We start from the raw sequence: 27,143 nt of genomic DNA on the forward strand, positions 1-27,143 counted from the left end.
GAATTATTCGGGGTTTCCGGTCATCAGTTTTTGTAGATACATGCACTATACACTTGCACCATACACTCGCACCATACACACGCACTATACACACGGATCATACGCTCCATATGCACCAAAGTTTTCCAGTGGGCAACGGTAAACAATATGATGTTCAATGAGGACAAATTCCAACTACTCCGTTATGGAAAACTGGAGGAGATAATAACTAGAACAGAGTATACTACTGACTCCGGCCATACAATAGAGCGGAAAAATAATGTAAGGGACCTGGGAGTAGTAATGTCTGAGGATCTCACTTTCAAGGATCACAACAGTGCCACGATCGCACGTGCAAAGAAAATGATAGGATGGATAATGAGAACTTTCAAAACGAGAGATGCCAAGCCCATGATGATCCTTTTCAAATCACTTGTTCTCTCTAGGCTGGAATACTGCTGTACATTAAAATCTCCATACAAAGCAGGTGAAATCGCAGATCTAGAGAGTGTACAGAGATCCTTTACTGCACGTATAAGTTCTGTCAAGCACCTTAACTACTGGGAACGCTTGGAAGCACTTGACTTGTACTCGTTGGAACGCAGGAGGGAGAGATATATCATAATCTACACTTGGAAAATCTTGGAAGGAATGGTCCCAAATCTGCACACAGAAATCACTCCCTACGAAAGTAAAAGACTGGGCAGGCGATGCAAAATGCCGCCAATAAAAAGTAGGGGCGCCATTGGTACACTAAGAGAAAACACCATAAGTGTCCGGGGCCCAAAACTGTTCAACAGCCTCCCATCAAGCATTAGGGGAATTGCCAATAAACCCCTGGCTGCCTTCAAGAGAGAGCTGGACAGATACCTAAAGTCAGTGCCGGATCAGCCGGGCTGTGGCTCGTACGTCGGACTGCGTGCGGCCAGCAGTAACAGCCTAGTTGATCAGGCCCTGATCCATCGGGAGGCCTGGTCATGGACCGGGCCGCGGGGGCGTTGATCCCCGGAATAACCTCCAGGTAACCATACGCACCATACACGCGCACCACACAAACGTACCATACACACTTACCATACACATGCACCATACACACTCACCATACACACTTACCATACACACTTACCATACACACGCACCATACACACGCACCACACACACTTACCATACACATGTACCATACACACTCACCATACACACACCACACACACGCACCACACACACGCACCATACACACGCACCATACACACGCATCATACACACGCACCATACACACGCGCCATACACACGCACCATACACACGCACCACACACACTTACCATACACATGCACCATACACACTCACCATACACACGCACCATACACACGCACCATACACACGCACCATACACACGCACCATACACACGCACCACACACACTTACCATACACACTCACCATACACACACCATACACACGCACCATACACACGCACCATACACACGCACCACACACACGCACCACACACACGCACCATACACACGCACCATACACACGCACCACACACACTTACCATACACATGCACCATACACACTCACCATACACACGCACCATACACACGCACCATACACACGCACCATACACACGCACCATACACACGCACCATACACACGCACCATACACTCGCACCATACACACGCACCATACACACTCACCATACACACGCATCATACACACGCACCATACACACGCACCATACACACGCACCATACACACGCACCATACACACGCACCATACACACGCACCATACACTCGCACCATACATGCACCATACACACGCACCATACACACGCACCATACACACGCACCATACACACGCACCATACACGCACCCTACACACTCATCATACACACGCACCATACACATGCACCATACACACTCACCATACACACGCACCATACACACGCACCATACACACTCATCATACACACGCACCATACACACGCACCATACACACGCACCATACACACGCACCATACACACGCACCATACACACGCACCATACACACGCACCATACACACGCACCATACACTCGCACCATACACACACCATACACACGCACCATACACACGCACCATACACACGCACCATACACACGCACCATACACACGCACCATACACGCACCATACACACTCACCATACACACGCACCATACACATGCACCATACACACCATACACACGCACCATACACTCGCACCATACACACGCACCATACTCACCATACACACGCACCATACGTACAGGCATCTATAAACATAGGCGGCTCATGTTGTGCTCTGGCAAGAAATTAGTTGTTTGATGTGTATGTATGTACTCACCTAATTGTGGTAGCAGGGGTCGATTCACAGCTCCTGGCCACGCCTCTTCACTGGCTACTACTAGTTTATGTGTGTGTGAGAGAGAGAAAGGGAGAGAGAGAGAGAGAGAGAGAGAGAGAGAGAGAGAGAGAGAGAGAGAGAGAGAGAGAGAGAGCGGCTCTAACACTGTTTACCACAAACCAGTATAATTAATCCTGTGACGACACTGACTTAACCACATTAGGTTAGTGGTCTCATGGCCAGGAATGAGGAAGACGGGAGGGAGAGAAATGAGGTGGGAGAGAGAGAGAAAGTGATGAAGGAAATAGATAAAGAGGTGGGAAGAAAAGAAAGATGAAGGAGAGAAAGATGAGGGAAAGAGAGAGAAAGATAAGGAAGGAGGGAGAAGGATGATAGAAGGAGAGAAACAGGTTGGAATGAAAGAAGAGAGAAATAGGAAGTGGGAGAGTAGAAGGAATGGAAAAAAAGTGGAGGGAGATAGAATGGAAGAGAAAATGAAAAAGGGAAGCAAGATGATAAATATAAAATATATGGTATTCTGTGTGTGCTGTTGTACCTTTGTTGTAGAATAAATTAAAAACTCTATTATTATTATTATTATTATTATTATTATTATTATTATTATTATTATTATTATTATTATTATTATTTTATTATTATTTTATTATTATTTGCCCGCTGGTTAGCGTTTAATTATTGTCAACTGTTAAGATTGTTGTCTGACAGCTCAGGTAATATTCTTTATTTTTTTTTTATATTTTTATTTTTTATATTTGCATGACTTTAGCGTGTAACATTGAGGAATGTGCGGGCGTCATCTTTTACTGTGTAATGAGCCTGGGTTAGGTTAGGTAAGGTTTGTACTAGTGCTGTATCGGATATCCGCATCTGCGGAACATCCGCACAATTTCCTACATCCGTATCAGCATCCGCGAAACATCCGCACAATTTCTTACATCCGCATCCACAAAATAAGTAAGACATCTTCATACACATCCGCATCCGCTGATATCTAAATTTTCACATCTGATACATCTCTAATTTGTTCGGCAAGTGTTTTCTGATGCAGATCTCAGTCATATGATGACCCAGGGCTGAAGCTTATGGTCATCCGACTGGCCGGGTCACCATCTGGACAAGACCCGGGCTGGGACAGTTCCGGCGAACCTACTACTGCTAATCCGACTGGCTAACCTTTTTAAAAATTATGGTTATGATTGTAACCATTAGAATCTATTCTGGGTGGCGCTTAACTTGGCTGCTGTCTAGTCCTTCCTCCTCCTACACTCGCTCAGAAGGCAGTTGGCGTTGTATCGCCAACCAGGGAAAGACATGAGATAGTGTGCTCTGTCTCCATACTCATGGAGCCAAACAAGCAAACACCGAACATAATGATATTTTTGGGATTTTGAATTTATGAGCTATGCATGTGTACTTTTCTGAGAATCTTGCTCATATATATATTCTCATGTGTGGTAAGTTTTGGCAGTAATGTCAGGTGTGAATTCTGTCGTTTTAACGACGTTGGATTTTTCCCTGAGAAAAAGTCACTACTCTTTTTTCAGAATATCGTAACAACCACACACACATAAGCACCTAGTCTATAAATTTCCGCGTGTGGATTTTGTCTTTGTGGTTGCCAAGTGTGGACTGTCTCAGGATAAAGTTTGCTTGATATATATATTTAGTAATGAGTGAGTACTTGTCCAGCTTCGCGGACTCGGTCTGTGGTAGGATTGATTGGACTCTGCCTAGTTGGTGTCTGCACGCTGCCTATGTCAGCTTCTTAGACTTGACTGTGTGTCTGCACTCACATGCACAGTGTTGACTTAGATTTTCCTAGATGGTGTAAGCACACACAGTAGTGGTGGTAGCAGTGACAGGAGCGGATCTGCTATGAAACTAAATGAAACTTAAGCTTGAGGGCCCCTAATCCCAGAGGGGCCCTAAAAGCGACTTTAGTTCAGATTGCTTAAAAAAATCTGGGTCTTCTGTACGCGGAGGGGTTGTGAAGGGGCCCCCATAACAGTTCAAGCTTCAGAGCCCCAAAACTGTAGTTCTGAAACTGAGGTGATAATAATGATGGTGGTGGTGGTAGTAGTGGTGGTAGTAGTGGTGGTAGTAGTGGTGGTAGTAGTGGTGCACAAGGTACTGCTGCTACTATAATCGATCAATTGGGAAGACACATCAGCTTCAAAGTGGAGGTAACAGGGTACAATATTAGTAACGTCTCCACCACCATGATTGTTCCACCACCATGATTGTTCCACCGCCATGGTTGTTCCACCACCATGATTGTTCCACCACCATGGTTGTTCCACCACCATGATTGTTCCATCACCATGGTTGTTCCATCACCATGATTGTTCCACTACCATGATTGTTCCACCGCCATGATTGTTCCACCATCATGGGTGTTCCACCACCATGATTGTTCCATCACCATGGTTGTTCCATCACCATGATTGTTCCACTACCATGATTGTTCCACCACCATGATTGTTCCACCATCATGGGTGTTCCACCACCATGATTGTTCCATCACCATGATTGTTCCACCACAATGGTTATTCCACCACCATGATTGTTCCACCACCATGATTGTTCCACCGCCATGGTTGTTCCACCACCATGATTGTTCCACCACCATGGTTCCACCACCATGATTGTTCCATCACCATGGTTGTTCCATCACCATGATTGTTCCACCACCATGATTGTTCCACCGCCATGGTTGTTCCACCACCATGATTGTTCCACCACCATGGTTGTTCCACCACCATGATTGTTCCATCACCATGGTTGTTCCATCACCATGATTGTTCCACTACCATGATTGTTCCACCACCATGATTGTTGCACCATCATGGGTGTTCCACCACCATGACTGTTCCATCACCACGGTTCCATCACCATGATTGTCCCACCACAATGGTTATTCCACCACCATGATTGTTCCATCACCATCATTGTTCTATCACCATCATTGTTCCATCACCCTGATTGTTGCATCACCATCATTGTTCCATCACCATCATTGTTCCATCACCATGATTGTTCCACCACCATTGTTCCATCACCATCCTTGTTCCATCACCATCATTGTTCCATCACCATCATTGTTGCACCACCATCATTGTTCTATCACCATGATTGTTCCACCACCATGATTGTTCCACCGACATGACTGTTCAATCACCATAATTGTTCCATCACCATGATTGTTTCATCACCATCATTGTTCCATTACCATGATTGTTCCACCAATATGATTGTTCCACCACCATGATTGTTCCACCACCATGATTGTTCCACCACCATCATTGTTCCACACCATCATTGTTCCACCACCACGGTTTTTCCACTACCATGATTGTTCCACCACCATGATTGTTCCATCACCATCATTGTTCCACCACCATGATTGTTCCATCACCATCATTGTTCCACCACCATCATTGTTCCACACCATCATTGTTCCACCACCATGATTGTTCCACCACCATGATTGTTCCACCACCATCATTGTTCCACCACCATCATTGTTCCACACCATCATTGTTCCATCACCATGATTGTTCCACCACCATGATTGTTCCACCACCATGATTGTTCCACACCATCATTGTTCCACCACCATCATTGTTCCACACCATCATTGTTCCACCACCATGGTTTTTCCATTACCATGATTGTTCCACCACCACTGAGAGGTGTGAGAAGTCCCCTTTACTACGGTAGAGTAGTACATGTGACTCCATACCTGGAGACAGGAGCAAATATAACATGTAATAAAGTAAGTGGTCATTACAGAGAAGTAATTACAGTGTGAGGTCGATAACTACCCATCAGGAGGGTGTAATTACCTTGTTGACACGCTTGTTGGCAGGTGTGTTCCTCATTAACACACCTGCTGGTAAGTTTCTTCCTCATTAACACACCTGTTGGAAGGTGGCAGTAGTTTATGATAAAGTAGCGAGAGAGAGAGAGTGAGAGAGAGGGAGGGGAAGAGAGAGCGAGAAACAGACACAGACAAAGACAGAGGCAGACAAACACAGAGAGACAGATAAAGACAGAGACACACAGAGACAGATGGACAGATAAAAACAGAAAGACAAACACAAAGACAGACAGAGGAAGAGAGACGGAGGTTCATCTGAGCCCCAACACATCGAAGTTCTTTGTGTGGAGTCGAACCTCTGTCCTCAGAGTCAACTTGCTCTCTCAACACTCACCAGACATTGCCAATTCTTCTCATCGTTATATTTTCTCTAGTTCTTACTTAGCTTTTAGTTGCCATGGCAGTGCTCAATAGGAGCAGTTTTTGAGGGTTTTCGAGTATTCTCGCCTGTGTAACGCAGAGTCATTAGTCTTGGCAGGTTTTTGATTGGTCTCTAATGAAGTTGGTTGGTTTAATTAATGGATCTGAAACTATATTGTAAACACCGTTAAATGTAGCGTTTGTGTGGTAGTGATGGCGCTGCTGGTCAACGATATATATATATATATATATATATATATATATATATATATATATATATATATATATATATATATATATATATGCAAAACAACCACTCTGAAAGAATAGAGAAAGAATAGAGAATTTCTCTATTCTTTCAGAGTGGTTGTTTTGCATATTTTGAAATCACCTGTTTACTGTGATCTTATTGCATATATATATATATATATATATATATATATATATATATATATATATATATATATATATATATATATATATATATATATATATATATATATATATATATATATATATATATATATACATATATGTATGTATATTGAGTGGGAGTTGGAGTGAGACTTGGTTATCCAGTAGCAAGAAACAGAAACAATTTCGATGGGTTACAAGTCTTAAATCTTCGTCTTCATTCAACTGGAAAACGTTTTCACACGTTATCTAAGGATTTTTCAGGCGTTATTTATAGGTTTTCAGACGTTATTTAAAGGTCTTCAAAGGTTATTTATAGGTTTTTAGACGTTATTTAAAGGTTTTCAAAGGTTATTTAAAGGTTTTCCAAGGTTATTTAAAGGTTATTTATAGTTTTTTAAGGGGTTATTTTGGCTTAATTTTTTTGTGGATTTTTTTTGCGTGTATAGAAGCACTCTTGATGGCCTTCAAGGGCTCATGGTCCAGGGAATTAGAGCTATCCTCCCCTTCCTCGGACCAAACTATATTTCTCTCCCCCCCCCCCCATTTCATCCTTAACTTCTAGGTCCCAGTTGCTGGATGACCCCTACGGGTTTAGTGCTCTCTTTAGATTTAGATTTATATGCAGGTGGCGTTTTATGTCATGACACAGGACAGTGTCACCTGACACATTATGTGTAATGACACAGGACAGTGTCATTTGACACTGTCATTTGTGTTCAAACTGATGCAAAAAAAAAAAAAACACTCAACTTCCCTACAAAATAAAAAAATAAAAAATAAAAAATGAAAATGACTTCGAAAAAAAAATAATAAACCCCCCAAAATATATGAAGGATTTCATCTAAGCTCCAAAAAAAAAAAAACGGGAATATCGACTTTTTTTTTTTTCCTCACTCTTGTTTACGTTCTTGTAGCTGGCGGATTCAGAGGCGTTCTTAATGAACCGGCGGAGACCCGAGAGGCAATATTGTTATATATGAAGAACCTGCTCGCTGAGGCGACCTTCTCAAAGTCTTCTCGACAGATGATAACATGACGTATTCCCTCAGCCAAGGCTTTTTATTATTAACTTTTTTTTAATACGTTAGTAGTGTGATGCTGCTGTCTTCCAGAAGGGACGAAGTATTTTGAAGTCATTGTATTTAGAAAATTATACATAGTGTGTACAGGTGGACCCTGCTTATATAGCAGGTTAGGTTTTGGGCTACTGTATGGTCCCACTTATAAAGCAGGTTAGGCTTTGGGCTACTGTATGGTCCCACTTATACAGCAGGTTAGGCTTTGGGCTACTGTATGGTCCCACTTATACAGCAGGTTAGGTTTTGGGCTACTGTATGGTCCCACTTATACAGCACGTTAGGTTTTGGGCTACTGTATGGTCCCACTTATACAGCAGGTTAGGTTTTGGGCTACTGTATGGTCCCACTTATACAGCAGGTTAGGTTTTGGGCTACTGTATGGTCCCACTTATACAGCAGGTTAGGTTTTGGGCTACTGTATGGTCCCACTTATACAGCAGGTTAGGTTTTGGGCTACTGTATGGTCCCACTTATACAGCAGGTTAGGTTTTGGGCTACTGTATGGTCCCACTTATACAGCAGGTTAGGTTTTGGGCTACTGTATGGTCCCACTTATACAGCAGGTTAGGTTTTGGGCTACTGTATGGTCCCACTTATACAGCAGGTTAGGTTTTGGGCTACTGTATGGTCCCACTTATACAGTAGGTTAGGTTTTGGGCTACTGTATGGTCAAACGTATACAGCAGGTTAGGCTTAGGTCTACTGTAGGGCCCCGTTTATACAGCAGGTTAGGTTCCGAGCTACTGCTATAGAGCAAAAATCGCTGTAAAATAAATCATAGCCTTTTTTCACCTTCAAGTGAATACAAAAGCCTGATAATATGTTTACATTCATATATTAAGTGAACAATAGATACTAGGCCTAAAATATACATATACAGTATACATTACTTACCTTAAAATATTTTCGTCTTTAGCTTATAGTGAGTGGTGAATATATTTATTTTAGGAAGTTTGAATAAATGAGGAATGGGTATAACCGAAAACCGCTGTATTAGCGGTGCAAAGTTAAGTGCTGTAAAGTGGGGCCCTTTTGTATATACTGCTGTATGCGTCTCGGACATCAGTCGAAGGATATATACACAAAGAGGTGTATAGCTTTTTGTGTTAATACTGTGGCTATAATTATAACTTAAATTTTTAAAGGGGTGGAGTGATAAGCCAGTGGAAGGCCTCGGTCAGATGACCAAAAGCTCCAGTAGCGGGTCATCTTGTCGGTACTGTATACCATACAGTACCGACAAGATGAATAATTAGACACGTGTGCAACATCTGGGTATCTTTACTATAGAGGTTTCGCCATCCAGTGGTTTTATCAATACAAATTCAAGGACGTAATTGGAAGACAGTAGAACTACATACAGAATACGAGGTGATCAGTCCCTCAGTCTTGGAGCTGGTGAAAAGCACCGTAGTTTTGGAAAGTTCGAAGCAAAGGCACATGTGTTTAAACGTCATCGTGACGTATAAAAATTTTGATAATGTGCCATGTTATTGCTGACAGTCCAGTTTTTTTTGTGATTGCTTTACTGCTATCTTTGTGGAATAAGGCGATGAGAGTGGCTCTTAATGAGAGTAGGATGACACCTGTGTCCAGGTTTTTTCTCCATAGACTATTTATGGTACAAGATAGTGGTTCTTACTGTGTTTGAATATGGAGTTCCAGGAGCCTGGGCCTGGAGCAGAGTACCTGGGTGTGCTGTCAGCTGCTTCTTCGAAGTGATCTAATCTTGAATAATACACACAGGTTTAGCAGTTTATACGAATCTAATCATAATCTCTCTCTCTCTCTCTCTCTCTCTCTCTCTCTCTCTCTCTCTCTCTCTCTCTCTCTCTCTCTCTCTCTCTCTCTCTCTCTCTCTCTCTCTCTCTCTCTTCCCAAAAGATGAAGTCACACCTCCCTCTCTAATAGGATTATCTGCTCGTATGTGATGCACCGCACTCTTCCTCTCCTCTCTCTCCCTTTTCTCCCCCCTTTCTACTACTACTACTCCTCTGAACCTGTGTGTGTGTGTGTGTGTGTGTGTACTCACCTAATTGTACTCACCTAATTGTGGTTGCAGGGGTCGAGACTCAGCACCTGGCCCCGCCTCTTCACTGATCGCTACTGGATCCTCTCTCTCTCTGCTTCCTGAGCTTTGTCATACCTCTTCTTAAAACTATGTATGGTTCCTGCCTCCACTACTTCACTTGCTAGGCTATTCCACTTGCTGACAACTCTATGACTGAAGAAATACTTCCTAACGTCCCTGTGACTCGTCTGAGTCTTCAGCTTCCAGTTGTGACCCCTTGTCCCTGTGTCCCCTCTCTGGAACATCCTATCTCTGTCCACCTTGTCTATTCCCCTCAGTATCTTGTATGTCGTTATCATGTCTCCCCTGACCCTTCTGTCCTCCAGTGTCGTCAGTCCGATTTCCCTTAACCTTTCCTCGTACGACATTCCCTTGAGCTCTGGGACTAGCCTTGTTGCAAACCTTTGTACTTTCTCTAACTTCTTGACGTGCTTGACCAGGTGTGGGTTCCAGACTGGTGCTGCATACTCCAGTATGGGCCTAACATACACAGTGTACAGTGTCTTGAACGATTCCTTATTAAGGTATCGGAACGCTATTCTCAGGTTTGCCAGGCGCCCGTATGCTGCAGCGGTTATTTGGTTGATGTGTGCCTCCGGTGATGTGCTCGGTGTTATGGTCACCCCAAGGTCTTTCTCCCTGAGTGAGGTCTGTAGTCTTTGTCCACCTAGCCTATATTCTGTCTGCGGTCTTCTTTACCCCTCCCCAATCTTCATGACTTTGCATTTGGCTGGATTGAATTCGAGAAGCCAGTTACTGGACCACATGTCCAGCCTCTCCAGGTCTCTTTGCAGTCCTGCCTCATCCTCGTCCGATTTAATTCTTCTCATCAACTTCACGTCATCTGCGAACAGGGACACTTCAGAGTCTATTCCTTCCATCATGTCGTTCACATATATCAAAAATAGCACTGGTCCTAGAACTGACCCCTGTGGGACCCCGCTCGTAACAGGCGCCCACTGTGATACCTCTTCACGTACCATGACTCGTTGCTGCCTCCCTGTCAGGTATTCCCTTATCCATTGCAGTGCCCTTCCTTTTATGTGTGCCTGATCCTCCAGCTTCTGCACTAATCTCTTGTGGGGAACTGTGTCAAAGGCCTTCCTGCAGTCTAGGAAAACGCAATCTACCCAACCCTCTCTCTCGTGTCTTACTTCTGTTACCTTGTCATAAAACTCCAGGAGGTTTGTGATACAAGATTTGCCTTCCATGAACCCATGCTGGTTTTCATTTATAATCTTGTTCCTTTCCAGGTGTTCGACCACTCTCCTCCTGATAATCTTCTCCATGACTTTGCACACAATACATGTCAGAGACACACGTCTGTAGTTTAGTGCCTCGTTTCTGTTTCCTTTCTTAAATATGGGGACTACATTAGCTGTCTTCCATTTCTCAGGTAGTTGCCCAGTTTCAAGGGATGTGCTGAAGATTGTGGTTAGAGGCACATACAGCATCTCTGCTCCTTCTCTAAGGACCCATGGGGAGATGTCCGGTCCCATCGCCTTTGAGGTGTCAAGGTCACTTAAGAGCTTCTTCACCTCCTCCTCAGTTGTTCGTATGTCATCCAACACTTGTTGGTATATTCCCTCTTGATGTTCCCTTCTGTGCTGTCTTCCCACAGCCCTTCCTGTCTCTACTGTAAAAACTTCCTTAAATCTCCTGTTCAGCTCCTCACATACCTCCTGATCATTTCTTGTGAGTTCTCCACCTTCTGTCCTTAATCTGATCACCTGGTCTTTGACTGTTGTCTTCCTCCTGATGTGGCTATACAACAGTTTCGGGTCAGTCTTGATTCTCGATGCTATGTCATTTTCATACTGTCGCTGGGCCTCCCTCCTTACCTGTGCGTACTCATTCCTGGCTCTGCGACTGATCTCCCTATTTTCGTGTGTTCTCTGCCTTCTGTACTTTTTCCATTCTCTATTGCACTTTGTTTTTGCCTACTTACACCGTCGGGTGAACCAGGGGCTTGTTCTGGTCTTCCCGTTGTTACTGTTTCCCTTGGGAATGAACCTTTCCACTGCCTCCTTGCATTTTGTTGCTACATATTCCATCATTTCATTTACTGGCTTTCCTGCCAGTTCTCTGTCCCACTGGACCTCCCGCAGGAAGTTCTTCAACCCTATGTAGTCCCCTCTTTTATAGTCAGGCTTTTCCCATTCTACTCCTGTTATTCTCTCCACTTGCAGCTCTACTATGTATTCAAAGCACAGAACCACGTGGTCGCTAGCTCCTAGGGGACTCTCATACTTGATGTCCTCAATGTCTGAGCTGCCCAGGGTGAACACAAGGTCCAATCTTGCTGGTCCATCCTCCCCTCTCACTCTGGTAGTGTCCTTAACATGTTGGTGCATGAGGTTTTCCAGCACCACGTCCAACATCCTGGCTCTCCATGTTTCGGGACCCCCATGTGGCTCCAGGTTTTCCCAGTCAATCTCCCTGTGGTTGAAATCCCCCATAACCAGCAACTTTGCTCTGCTGGAGTGAGCTCTTCTTGCCACCTCAGCAAGTGTGTCCACCATTGCTCTGTTGCTCTCTTCATATTCCTCTCTTGGCCTCCTGCAGTTCTGTGGTGGATTATACATCACTGCAATGACCACTTTGTGTTCCCCAGACTGAAGTGTACCTGCTATGTAGTCTCTTTCTCCAGTCTCATCTATTCCTTCCATTTTCTCGAATTTCCATCTGTTTTTTACGAGCAGAGCAACCCCACCTCCCCCCCTGCCCCTTCTATCTTTCCTCATGATCTGGTATCCTGGTGGGAAGATTGCATCTGTTATTGTCTCCATGAGTTTTGTTTCTGTAACTGCTATGATGTCTGGGGACTTCTCATTGATTCTTTCTTGCCATTCCTCATGTTTATTCGTTAATCCATCTGTATTTGTGTACCAAACCTTCAACTTCTGTTCTAATACTGTAACTGTGGTGCGGGGGGTGGAAACAGAGGGATCGGTGTGTGATGGTTGGTTTGGATTGTTCAGTTGCCTTGGGGGTGTCATGGCTGGAGTCCTTCTGCAGGTGTTTCTGGAGGGTGCGCTTGTCCTTCCATTTGATCCTGGGTTATTCTGCTCTCCTTTTTCATTTCCTCCCATTTCTCCTTTCGTTTTTGAACTCTCTTTCATTGTCTTCCTTTCGTCCTGTGTTCTGTCTCGATCGAGGTACACACTCCAGAACTCCTGCTTGCCTCTCAGCCGTGCTTTCTCCGTGTGTGTGTGTGTGTGTGTGTGTGTGTGTGTGTGTGTGTGTGTGTGTGTGTGTGTGTGTGTGTGTGTGTGTGTGTGTGTGTGTGTGTGTGTGTGTGTGTGTGTCTGTCTGTCTGTCTGTCTGTCTGTCTGTCTTTTGGTATTTCGTTTTCAAATAAAGTTTACATAGAATATAGGGGATGGTTGGAGAAGAAAATACTCAAGACAGCTCCCGGGAGACTCCTGAGTTTCATCTGAAGTACGTTTATTCTCTTCTCTGAATATATATATATATATATATATATATATATATATATATATATATATATATATATATATATATATTTATTTATTATCACACTGGCCGATTCCCACCAAGGCAGGGTGGCCCGAAAAAGAAAAACTTTCACCATCATTCACTCCATCACTGTCTTGCTAGAAGGATGCTTTACACTACAGTTTTTAAACTGCAACATTAACACCCCTCCTTCAGAGTGCAGGCACTGCACTTCCCATCTCCAGGACTCAAGTCCGGCCTGCCGGTTTCCCTGAACCCCTTCATAAATGTTACTTTGCTCACACTCCAACAGCACGTCAAGTATTAAAAACCATTTGTCTCCATTCACTCCTATCAAACACGCTCACGCATGCCTGCTGGAAGTCCAAGCCCCTCGCACACAAAACCTCCTTTACCCCCTCTCTCCAACCTTTCCTAGGCCGACCCCTACCCCGCCTTCCTTCCACTACAGACTGATACACTCTTGAAGTCATTCTGTTTCGTTCCGTTCTCTCTACATGTCCGAACCACCTCAACAACCCTTCCTCAGCCCTCTGGACAACAGTTTTGGTAATCCCGCACCTCCTCCTAACTTCTAAACTACGAATTCTCTGCATTATATTCACACCGCACATTGCCCTCAGACATGACATCTCCACTGCCTCCAGCCTTCTCCTCGCTGCAACATTCATCACCCATGCTTCACACCCATATAAGAGCGTTGGTAAAACTATACTCTCATACATTCCCCTCTTTGCCTCCAAGGACAAAGTTCTTTGTCTCCACAGACTCCTAAGTGCACCACTCACTCTTTTCCCCTCATCAATTCTATGATTCACCTCATCTTTCATAGACCCATCCGCTGACACGTCCACTCCCAAATATCTGAATACATTCACCTCCTCCATACTCTCTCCCTCCAATCTGATATTCAATCCTTCATCACCTAATCTTTTTGTTATCCTCATAACCTTACTCTTTCCTGCATTCACCTTTAATTTTCTTCTTTTGCACACCCTACCAAATTCATCCACCAATCTCTGCAACTTCTCTTCAGAATCTCCCAAGAGCACAGTGTCATCAGCAAAGAGCAGCTGTGACAACTCCCACTTTGTGTGTTATTCTTTATCTTTTAACTCCACGCCTCTTTATCTTTTAACTCCACGCCTCTTGCCAAGACCCTCGCATTTACTTCTCTTACAACCCCATCTATAAATATATTAAACAACCACAGTGACATCACACATCCTTGTCTAAGGCCTACTTTTACTGGGAAATAATTTCCCTCTTTCCTACATACTCTAACTTGAGCCTCACTATCCTCGTAAAAACTCTTCACTGCTTTCAGTAACCTACCTCCTACACCATACACTTGCAACATCTGCCACATTGCCCCCCTATCCACCCTGTCGTACGCCTTTTCCAAATCCATAAATGCCACAAAGACCTCTTTCGCCTTATCTAAATACTGTTCTCTTATATATATATATATATATATATATATATATATATATATATATATATATATATATATATATATATATATATATATTTATATATATATATATACATATATATATATATATATATATATATATATATATATATATATATATATATATATATATATACAGAAGATTTAAGAGATACATTATTGATATAAAGGTGGCATATACGGTACATGTTGTTACGTGTGTATCACCGATTATAAGGTGAAAATCTCATCCAGCTCCTCAGAGCTGGGGCGTGTGCCCAAAATACAGCAGGCATTACCCCTTTGAACAGCCGCACTGAGCCGCTGGAACAGAAAACTAGCTGCCCTGGGATCCCTAGTTACCCTGATGAGTCTTTTTCCCAGCTCCTTAAGGAATTTAGATGCACTCTTTCCCCATGAGCCAAGGGTCTCTGAGCCTATGGGAACAAACATATAATGATGGGCAAGTTCTCCATATTTTCTAGACTTTTGGGACTCCCTGAAGCTGGCAGCTGCCCCTCCTTCCTCCCTGGTGTATTGGAGATAGGTATCAGCCAAGGTAGATGCACATGTATAGTCCCACACCACCTGCTTCCCATCTGTCCAGGCTTGAAGGGTGATACCATCTGGACGCTTCTGGCTGCCATCAGATCTGCATAGTTGGGGTGGCTCCCTTACTGCTGGGCATCCAGCTGTTGTGAGGCTCCTCTTGATAATGTTATTAACCTCCTCATGTCTTGCAATCTTTCCCTCGGATTTACGGCACACAAGACCATGGTACCCCAATCGGTCTGCTGTTTCACTGCCACAAATACACCTGTGTTCGGCGAGAATAGGGGCGGAAAGTCGAAGGGCAACACCGATGCGGATGGTCTGTGGGTCGAGACGTGTGCCAAGGCTGGAGTTGGGAACAACCAACAGAAAGTCCCCAGCATGAGGGGCTCTCACTGCCAGGAGGCGGGCTCTATCCTTCCCTGACACACTCTGAAGCATTGTTGAGGCAATATTTTCCACTATTGGACCATCCCAGTGTGATTGTTTGTAGTTGTTGGGGGGAGCAGGTCTGGCTCCAGAGCCCGTTAGATTATCCCAGATTATCCCAGATATATATATATATATATATATATATATATATATAAATATATATATATATATATATATATATATATATATATATATATATATATATATATATATATATATATATATATATATATATATATGTCGTGCCGAATAGGCAGAACTTGCGAACTTGGCTTAAATAGCAACGCTCATCTTGCCATATAGGACAAGTGAAAATTTGTGTATGCAAAAATTTCGCCAAAATCATTCTGAACCTAACAAAAAAAATATATTTCACTGTGTTTGTTTAATATTAAATTATTGTAAACAAATCTAAAATATATTTAGTTGGGTTAGGCTAAAATAAATTACTCGTGTTATAATAAGGTTAGGTAAGTTTTCTAAGATTCTTTTAGTGCAAAATTATAAATTTTTACATTAACATTAATGAAAAAAATATATCTTTAAACGTATAAGAGAAAATTTTAGAAAGGACTTAATTTTAAATGAGTTCTTGCTAATTGACCAGTTTTACATATTCGGCACGACACACACACACACACACACACACATATATATAAATATATATGTATATATATATATATATATATATATATATATATATATATATATATATATATATATATATATATATATATATATATATATATATATATATATATATATATATATATATGTATATAGTGTGTATAGTACAGTATCTGCTACTGTTATTATTAATTCATCTAGAGCCATAAGACTAACAGCATACAAGTGCACACAGCGTGAACAGACAGTGGATAGCAGGTCTTCTTGCAGTGTGGTATTACCAATGGTAGTGGGAAGTTGTCTAAGTGGCAGCAACCAATATTTCTCCAGTGTACAGCGGTGGAAGCCTCTATGGTGGTGAAAATGGTGCTCAGTTTGACCCTTTTGTTTCCAGTGTGATACAGCGTTGGATGCTTCAGTTCGTGAATCAGTGAAGAGGGACATTTTGCAGGGTAGGTTAGGTAAGGTTTGTCAAAACAGGATAAGTGTTTCCTGAAACGGGTCTTTATCATATGATGACCCACAGCTGGAGCTTCTGGTCAACTGACCGAGGCCTTCCACTGGCTTACAGGTCAACCCTTTTAATAGGTAAGGTAATAATTAGTTAGTTAGTTAAAGATTAGCCGGTATTCTCCCGGCCCGGGCCTTTTCCAAGTGGTGGCCCGGCCTTGGCTCCCTCTTTAGGGAGTGTCTGAGACCTAAGTCTCCCATGGGAGGAGGCACAAGTACCTCCTCATCTTTGGGACCAACTGTCCCCAGGCCTAGTCACAAGCTAGGCCTCTCTGGTCTGCCATCCCCGCCTCAAGGGGGCTAATGGGAATGACAGTCTTATGAGCTAAAGGCTCGGGCTCAGGCACCTACCCTACCCTAGAAGGGTTAGGCATGGTGTCGATTAAGGTAATAATTGTATCAAGTCAATAAGTACTAAGAAAATATTTCTTCAACAATTCCCTAATAATATTATGTAAATTAACTTAGGTTTCTATAGCAATCATTTAGTAACTCTTAATTATATTTGCCAATTATTTCATGATAATTGATCTATTATAAAATAATAATTAACGATGAGTCTTAAAAACGAAATCAGTAAAAGAATTATATTTTTCTGTTAAATGGATTTTTTTTTGAGGGGGGAGAGGTGAATTGTGATGTTTACACCGAGCAAGATGTGAATTGTGATGTTTACACCGAGCAAGATGTGAACTGTGATGTTTACACCGAGCAAGATGTGAACTGTGATGTTTACACCGAGCAAGATGTGAATTGTGATGTTTACACCGAGCAAGATGTGAACTGTGATGTTTACACCGAGCAAGATGTGAACTGTGATGTTTACACCGAGCAAGATGTGAACTGTGATGTTTACACCGAGCAAGATGTGAACTGTGATGTTTACACCGAGCAAGATGTGAACTGTGATGTTTACACCGAGCAAGATGTGAACTGTGATGTTTACACCGAGCAAGATGTGAACTGTGATGTTTACACCGAGCAAGATGTGAACTGTGATGTTTACACCGAGCAAGATGTGAATTGTGATGTTTACACCGAGCAAGATGTGAACTGTGATGTTTACACCGAGCAAGATGTGAACTGTGATGTTTACACCGAGCAAGATGTGAACTGTGATGTTTACACCGAGCAAGATGTGAACTGTGATGTTTACACCGAGCAAGATGTGAACTGTGATGTTTACACCGAGCAAGATGTGAACTGTGATGTTTACACCGAGCAAGATGTGAACTGTGATGTTTACACCGAGCAAGATGTGAACTGTGATGTTTACACCGAGCAAGATGTGAACTGTGATGTTTACACCGAGCAAGATGTGAATTGTGATGTTTACACCGAGCAAGATGTGAATTGTGATGTTTACACCGAGCAAGATGTGAATTGTGATGTTTACACCGAGCAAGATGTGAATTGTGATGTTTACACCGAGCAAGATGTGAATTGTGATGTTTACACCGAGCAAGATGTGAATTGTGATGTTTACACCGAGCAAGATGTGAATTGTGATGTTTACACCGAGCAAGATGTGAATTGTGATGTTTACACCGAGCAAGATGTGAATTGTGATATTTACACCGAGCAAGATGTGAATTGTGATGTTTACACCGAGCAAGATGTGAATTGTGTTAGTTACTGTATTAGCATGTTAGGTTTCAAGCCTATCGACTTCACTAGGGTCATTAAGGCTTCAGGTCACCTATTCATCACAAGTCAGAAATACTTTAATACCTTAAAACAGTGATTAAACTGCCAGTGTTTATACACTGAAAGACATACACCTCTGTATACATGCTGAGAATTACATTCCTCTCGGTGTATATACTCTCAGATATACACTCGTTTAAATATATATATATATATATATATATATATATATATATATATATATATATATATATATATATATATATATATATATATATATATATATATATATATATATATATTCTTTATGTAGTTATATGTCTTGTTTTGTTTATAAAGTTTTACTAAACTTAATCGTGACATAGTACATTTGTATGATTGTTTTCTGCTTGTTTCTTAAGTAAGGTGACCTGCCAGTATAGTCTTGACGACCATTTCTACCAGTGTCAGTCATTGTTTTGGCTCTGCGAGTGTCAGTCATTGTCTTGACACTACGAATGTCATTGTCTTGGCTCTGCGAGTGTCAGTCATCGTCTTGGCACTACGAGTGCCAGTCATTGTCTTGACACTACGAGTGTCAGTCATTGTCTTGACACTACGAATGTCATTGTCTTGGCTCTGCGAGTGTCAATCATTGTCTTGGCTCTGCGAGTGTAAGTCATTGTCTTGGCTCTGGGAGTGTCAATCATCGTCTTGACACTACGAGTGTCAGTCATTGTCTTGGAGCCTCCTTCAGTTCGTGGCACTGATGATATTCTGGGAGATTGATGGGTGTCATCGTTGAGATGTGTACCTGGACAGTATCTGCCTTTAGGGCGTTGTTTCCACGGTGAGAAGTGTGAAAACCTGTTTTGTCAGCTTTTATGTGTTAGTTATTTGTCAAAGGCATTTGTCGATAAGACACTTGGCCTCTTTTGTGTGTGTGTGTGCGTGCGCTCACCTATTCGTAGTATGTGTGTGTGTATATGTAGATTTATAAATGTTATTGGGTTGCACAGAAATAGAGTGACGTAACGCACACTGAAGAGTGCAATGTCCTCATCTATGTGGTCACGGGAAGCCTTACACTAACAAAAACAACGACAACAACAACAATAACAGTTACGGCTATTACCACAATCATCAGAAAACTACCAACACAGACACAGTCACCATCACCACCAAAATCTCACCATCACACACCAACAGCACCACCACCATCACCAAAATCTCACCAGCACCACCAAGAGCACCAACAGCACCACCACCACCGCCAAAATCTCACCATCACCACCAACAGCACCACCAAAATCTCACTAGCACCACCAACAGCACAACCACCATCAGGGAAATCTTACCACCTCCACCAGTGGTTACATGTTTATCAGGAAGAGGCCCAAATCAAGGCCTCTTATCAGCGCCTTTGGAAAAACCACAAAATCACTTTACGGCTTCTCTCTCTCTCTCTCTCTCTCTCTCTCTCTCTCTCTCTCTCTCTCTCTCTCTCTCTCTCTCTCTCTCTCTCTCTCTCTGGTCAGTTTGCCAAAAGGAAAGATAGCAATGAGAGAGAGAGAGAAAGAGCAGGGGGGAGGGGGGAGGGGGGAGAGAACACACACACAGTGTCTCAGAGTGTCTGCAGCAATAGTCTTGAGGACCCTCGCTGGCACCCACCAGACACTCGCTGGCACCCACCAGACACTCGCTGGCACCCACCAGACCCTCACAACATCTCAACCAAACATCGTTTACGATCTCAAGAATTTCTTCTCACGGATTACGTTTTTCAGCTCATTGCATTATTTTTTCAAGAAATTCTATTGATCGAATTTTGTTGGCGTTTTGATTTAAGCCTTTATGTAACTGGAAAGTATAAATACACGGTACTAACTCATATGTCCATATATATATATATATATATATATCTATATATATATATATATATATATATATATATATATATATATATATATATATATATATATATATATATATATATATATATATATATATATATAAGTAGTGCTGAAGGTGGCTGAGCGGTCCATGTGGCTGAGCAGTCTCTCCTGAAAAGGGCTGCGGCTGAGCGGTCTGGTTTTTCACACCTTTATGCTAATGACCTTGACCTCACCCACGACCCCCACCCATGACCCCACCCACGACCCCCACCACGACCCACGACCCCACCCACGACCCTTCACCCATGACCCCCACCCACGACCCCCACCCACGACCGCCACCCATGACCCCACCCACGACCCCCACCACGACCCCCCCTCCCACCCACGACCCCCACCCTCGACCACCTCTCCCTCAACCCACGACCCCCACATGACCCCACCCACGACCCCCACCACGACCCCCACCACGACCCCCACCACGACCCCCCTTCCACCCACGACCCCCGACCGTCCACGCCGACTCACGCCAGCCCGCCAGCGCCGACTCCCGCCCGCCCGCCCCGCGCCTTCTGCAGCGTCGTCCAGATCGCCCCCACTCCCCGAATTTTTTTCCGATTTTTTCGAATTTTTTTTTTTAATTTCATGTGCTCTCCATCTCCTCGGATCAAATTTTTGAGGTTCTCCTTCCCACTTTCACCCCCATCCCAAAATTTCTGCTCCATCTCCTTGGATCAAGTATTTCTCCTCCATCTCCTCGGATCAAGTTTTTTTCGGATTCCCCCCTCTGGGGGTAAGCATTCAAAATGGACTCCCACTTGCATCCCAAGTATTTCTCCTCCATCTCCTTGGATCAAGTTTTTCTCGATAATACAAAGACTCCAATTCCTCGGATCAAATTTTTCTCGAAATCAATAATACAAAGTCTCCATCTCCTTGGATCAAGTTTTTCTCGATAATACAAAGACTCCAATTCCTCGGATCAAATTTTTTCAATTTTTTTTTTTAATTTCTTATGATCTCCATCTCTTCGGATCAAGTTTTTCTCGATAATACAAAGACTCCATCTCCTTGGATCAAGTTTTTTGGATTCCCCCCTCTAGGGGTAAGCATTCAAATGAACTCCTCGGATCAAGTTTTTCTCGATATCAATAATACAAAGACTCCACTTCCTCGAATCAAGTTTTTTTGGATTCCCCCCTCTGAGGGTAAGCATTCAAAATGGACTCCCACTTGCATCCCAAGTATTTCTCCTCCATCTCCTTGGATCAAGTTTTTCTCGATAATACAAAGACTCCAATTCCTCGGATCAAATTTTTCTCGAAATCAATAATACCAAGTCTCCATCTCCTTGGATCAAGTTTTCTCGATATCAACAATACCAAGACTCCATCTCCTTGGATCAAGTTTTTTGGATTCCCCCCTCTGGGGGTAAGCATTCAAATGAACTCCTCCTATGGGGCATGGTACTTTCTCTTACTACAGGTCTGAACAAGTGCGACGTCACCCCACCTGTGTTTACTCGGTGGTCAGTGATGTCACGCGACGACCTCACACATACAGGCTGAATCTTGTCGAGCAGACAATAAAATGCAGGATAACACTAATACACAATATTTTCATTTATTTATTATACAACAAATGCATTTCATATACATCCAACAAAAAAATTCATTGAAAAAAGGTACAATTCATTGACTAAAATCAACATATTTTTCTCTTGAAGAAATTCTATGCATTTTTTGTTCTGGATCTTCTTCGTCGTCACCATCTCAGTATTACACATATACAACATAGGGAAAACATTACACATTTTCACTCTTAACCCAGGATAACCCAAATAATTTCACATTTTTTTCGTTAATACCCACAACAATCCACAATTTCTTTAAAAAAGATTCACTCTCCTCAAGTCTAGACATTTTTCTCGTTTTAACTATTTCATCAGAAAAAGTCACCACAACACTTACAACTTATAACCACTTTTCGATAAATTCACTAGTCACGATTTTACATATTACCAAGTTAATACGCGCGCACACACACACACACACACACACACACACACACACACACACACACACACACACACACACACTTTTCACAATATCTCTTAAGAAATATTCTCTCTTCGACAACCTTTATCATCTCACTACAGAAAACCCCCAGATTACTTCGAACACTCTCATAAATCATTTGAATACTCACAAAAATACCTTTGAACATTTCCAAACAACACTGAAACATTTCCAAGACAACGTTTTGATTACTGCCAAATAAGATTTGACATCTCTAATTTATCTACACTTACATATTTCATTAAATTACAACTCATCCCCCAAACTCCTCCCTCATTCTCCAGATTTTTGCAACAGTATCACAAAAACTAACTCAAGCACTTTACTTTGAACAACACCAAGAACACCATCAATTACCTTTGAATACTCCAAAAACATCATTCGAACACAGCCAAATCACCACTGAATACTCCCAGAACTCCTTCATAAATACTCTTGCACATCATTTGAACACCTTTAAAAACACATTTGAATAGTCTCAAACACCATATGAGTACTCCCAAATACACCACTGAATACTACCAAAACAGCACCGAATACTGCCCAAACAGCACCGAATACTGCCCAAACACCACCAAAATCACCATAAACTAAGATCAACATCACAGACTAACACCCATTTTCACACAAATCCTCTCAAATCACTATAACCAAGACGATCCCACTCACCTCCAACTAAGATATAACATGAGCGCAAAAAAAACATGAACACAAACCAAACACACACGAACACTTACAACAGAATCACCTCTTTTTCGGTATCTCTAGTTCGACAACAACACCCACAACCCACATCACCCACATCCCACAACACCCACAACCCACATCACCCACACCCCACAACACCCACAACAATAACCCACAACTTATAACATCTTTTCGGTATCTCTAGTTCGACAACAACACCCACAACCCACAACACCCACAACCCACAACACCCCACAACACCAACAACCCACAACACCCCACAACACCCACAACAACAACCCACTTATAACATCTTTTTTGGTATGTCTAGTTCGACAACAATACCCACAACCCTCATCACTTACCAATTTATTCACAATTTTTTTCCTCTTTCGATACAAAATTTTCCCCTTCTTTTTATTGAATCTTAAAATGTAATACACATTCCTCCCTACATTACTAAAATTCTAATAAAATCCTCTCCATACCCATCTCCTTGTATCCACATAAATTGATAATATACTCACAACAACTAATCATCTCACTACCCAACTACTGCGACATGTTTCTACACCCTCCATTCTTTTCCAATGCATCATAACTTTTCACTTCTATAATTTCTTTTACAATATTCACACATTACCTTTATTTTCAGTAAAATCCCCCCATATTTCATTAAATTTCTAATACAACCCTCCCCATACCACTCTCCATCTCACCCACATTTCTTCACATCCACTCACCCGTCTCCCAACACACCTCTTCAGAACAAACACAAAAATCACATTTCACATCCACAAATGCATCTCATCACCCATCTCAAATCCACTAAAATCACTGTAACCAAGATATTCACACAATTCTATGACCACCTAACACACACACAGACAACTCACTTTACTTTGAACACTACCAAAAACACCAACAATTACCATTGAATACTCCAAAAACATCATTCGAACACCCCCATCATTTTTTTTATAAATATATCACGAACACATCCAACTAAGATATGATATAAATCACATTTTTAGCCACATTCCCTCGATTTCGGTAATATGAACAAAATGATTGGGATAACATTAGAACATTTCCAAATTACGTTGGAGCACATTCAAAAATATATTGGAACACTTCCAAAATACAGTAGAGTACTCCAGAATTACTTTGAACGTCTCCATTTTTGGATATTTCCAAAATTAGTTTTGGAGACTTTATCTTAAAATCGAACATTATTTTTCTTGTTGGTAAACACACTCAATGGTAGAAATATTCACTCGATTTCTGGATAGAAACACAATCCTCACTCTGAGAGACTCCTTGAGCTTATATGGCTTACCTCAAAGTATTGCATCATGATTTTTTTACAATCCCCTCCAGCGACGCCATGAAATGGTGTTCACACCCAAGGTAGATTTAAGATAATCATCTCTTTCCAGACCAACTGTGTCCTCTTGTGCTAAAATTTGGTGAGGTCACAGGGCTGACAGACACCATGAAATTAACTTAAATGAGATATAACATTTGCATTTTACCTCAATACTTTTTTCATGGTAAGGTTTGATTGATTTAAAATTCATCTTGTCTTAAAAATTTTTATTAAACATTTCTCTTTTTAATGAATGAATCATCATATATTATTAATCTTGGTGTAACAACACGCTCTAAACATCATAAATCCTCCTCTCTAAGTCTTGTTCTTCCAAGCTCCGTCACGTCAGTACCTGTAAATGTTAATATTTTTTTTTATTTCATTAGCATATAATGGGGAGAAATTTGCATCATCACCTGTAAAAGATGTAAACCAACTAAGTTACATTTTTTTTTCACTATCCCAAACATATGCCTCTCAAGTGTTACATCAGTATTCTTCTCGATAACTGAAATACCTTCCCATTATTGACTTAAAAGCATAGTCATACTGTGTCCCCTTATTAACTTAAATGAATTAAAAGCGTCTTGTTAACTTAAATGATGTAAGTATTATGGTAGACATGATTCTTGGTGTTCAGGTAGAGAGAGAAGGCCGAAATGGTAAGTGACACATTTCACAAAGAGGTAAATATGAGTTATATATATTAGTTCAAATATATCTCTCTCTCTTCAAGTTATAATTACTTCCTCATAATAATTTAAATGAATTAAACCACTGATACAAGGTAAATAATTTTGCTTACCTCATGAGGGATACCAAGCACTTCCTTCAATTCTAGAAGACAATAACTTCGAATCATCTTCTAATTCTTGACCTTTGTTAATGTTTTTCATTTCTTCTTTGACAACCATTGTTGTACGAATACCTTCTTCCTTAAATTTCATTATCATATCTTCGAGTATGGGTTTATAATGTGTATTCCAGATATAATTATTTGAAGTTTCATACCTCCCAATACCTTTCAGAAAGATAACCTCTCTTATATTTTTATTGTCTTACACACTTTTTATGACTCTCTCAATGGATTCCTTGAAATATCTTATTCTGTCTGCGATAGTATCTTTCTTTAAACCATACACCAAATGGGAATCTCTTGATTTTTCAATTAAATTTTGAGAAATGGTATTTTCCTCCAATGGTCCAGCAATACCAAATTGGCTTATTATGGCTGCTAAATAAGGAAGATTCAATTTTCTTTGATCTGGTGAAGGTTCAAACTCGATAAGTTCCAAGAGTATCACGATCTTCAACTCTGCATCTTCTCAGATTAAATAATTGTTCTCTACTCCGATACACATCAGCATAAGGATATTTCTTACCCAAATAATAACTTGCACCATATCCTTTTATAGCAACACAATTCGCATGAAAAATAATGCAGACGTTGTCACAACAATATTTTTCATCGTACAATTTTCCTTCTTCAATTTTAAAATATTTTTCCATCCTATTGTCTGCCTCCATTTTCTTGAGATGGTTATTCGCACCCTGGTTGAAGAGGTACTAATGTATGAACAACAAAGATCAGAGATGTTTATACTCATCACCATTCCTGCCAGACGTATGATGTCTATTCAGTTGCCTAATAAGGTTTTAGAGTGATGGTGAATAAAACAAAAATAAAGTATTATGGAGATATTTTATTTGTCATATTTTACAATAATGACAACAATATTTATACGACGTTTTTTTTAATTCCTTTGCAAAATCATGAACTTTCCCCTTGTTAACTTAAATGAACTAAAAGTTTGCATGCCAATCACCTCTGACTGAAGCACATCCAATTCCTTCTGGAAACACAACTTTTTCCATTATAATCCCATTGGGATCTGTTAATAACCACTTAACAAGATCATTCATGCACTCTTTGAATATAATCTCACGACCTTTCTTTGTATCTAAATATTTGCATGTATTATAGTAGGTCTTATCAACTTTACAGTTCATATAATACATATAATACGAGGTCCCATCGCATACTGTGCGAACATATTGGCAAGCATGGGGTTATTTTTTCCATTATTTACAAATTTTATGCTCCCAAATTTATCACGAGTGACTTCACTAGCTAGATTTGCTTTATGACATACAGGAGATCTAAATAAATATGGACTGCTAAGTGGTAAAACCTGACTTAAAGCATCAGCAAGACCTCCCTTTTTCAATTAAACAGCACAACAATTTGCTTGTTGTACTAGA

The 27,143-nt window shown here is 41.4% G+C and overlaps 1 protein-coding gene across 4 annotated transcripts in view; it reads left to right on the plus strand.

Moving 5' to 3' along the window:
- The window catches only part of lovit (loss of visual transmission), a 141,074-nt gene that overhangs the window by 61,766 nt on the left and 52,165 nt on the right, over positions 1 to 27,143 (plus strand). For 2 of the 4 annotated variants that reach the window (XM_053790217.2, XM_070097555.1), the window contains exon 1: positions 16,996 to 17,165. The exons of 1 other annotated variant lie outside the window; for it this stretch is intronic. The gene's annotated coding sequence lies outside the window, so the exon portion shown is untranslated. Of the gene's footprint in view, positions 1 to 16,995; positions 17,175 to 27,143 lie in introns of those variants that run through there. One more of the 4 variants, XM_070097554.1, reaches the window with a different exon arrangement.

Source organism: Cherax quadricarinatus, chromosome 58, assembly GCF_038502225.1.
Source record: "Cherax quadricarinatus isolate ZL_2023a chromosome 58, ASM3850222v1, whole genome shotgun sequence".
NCBI lineage: Eukaryota > Metazoa > Arthropoda > Malacostraca > Decapoda > Parastacidae > Cherax > Cherax quadricarinatus.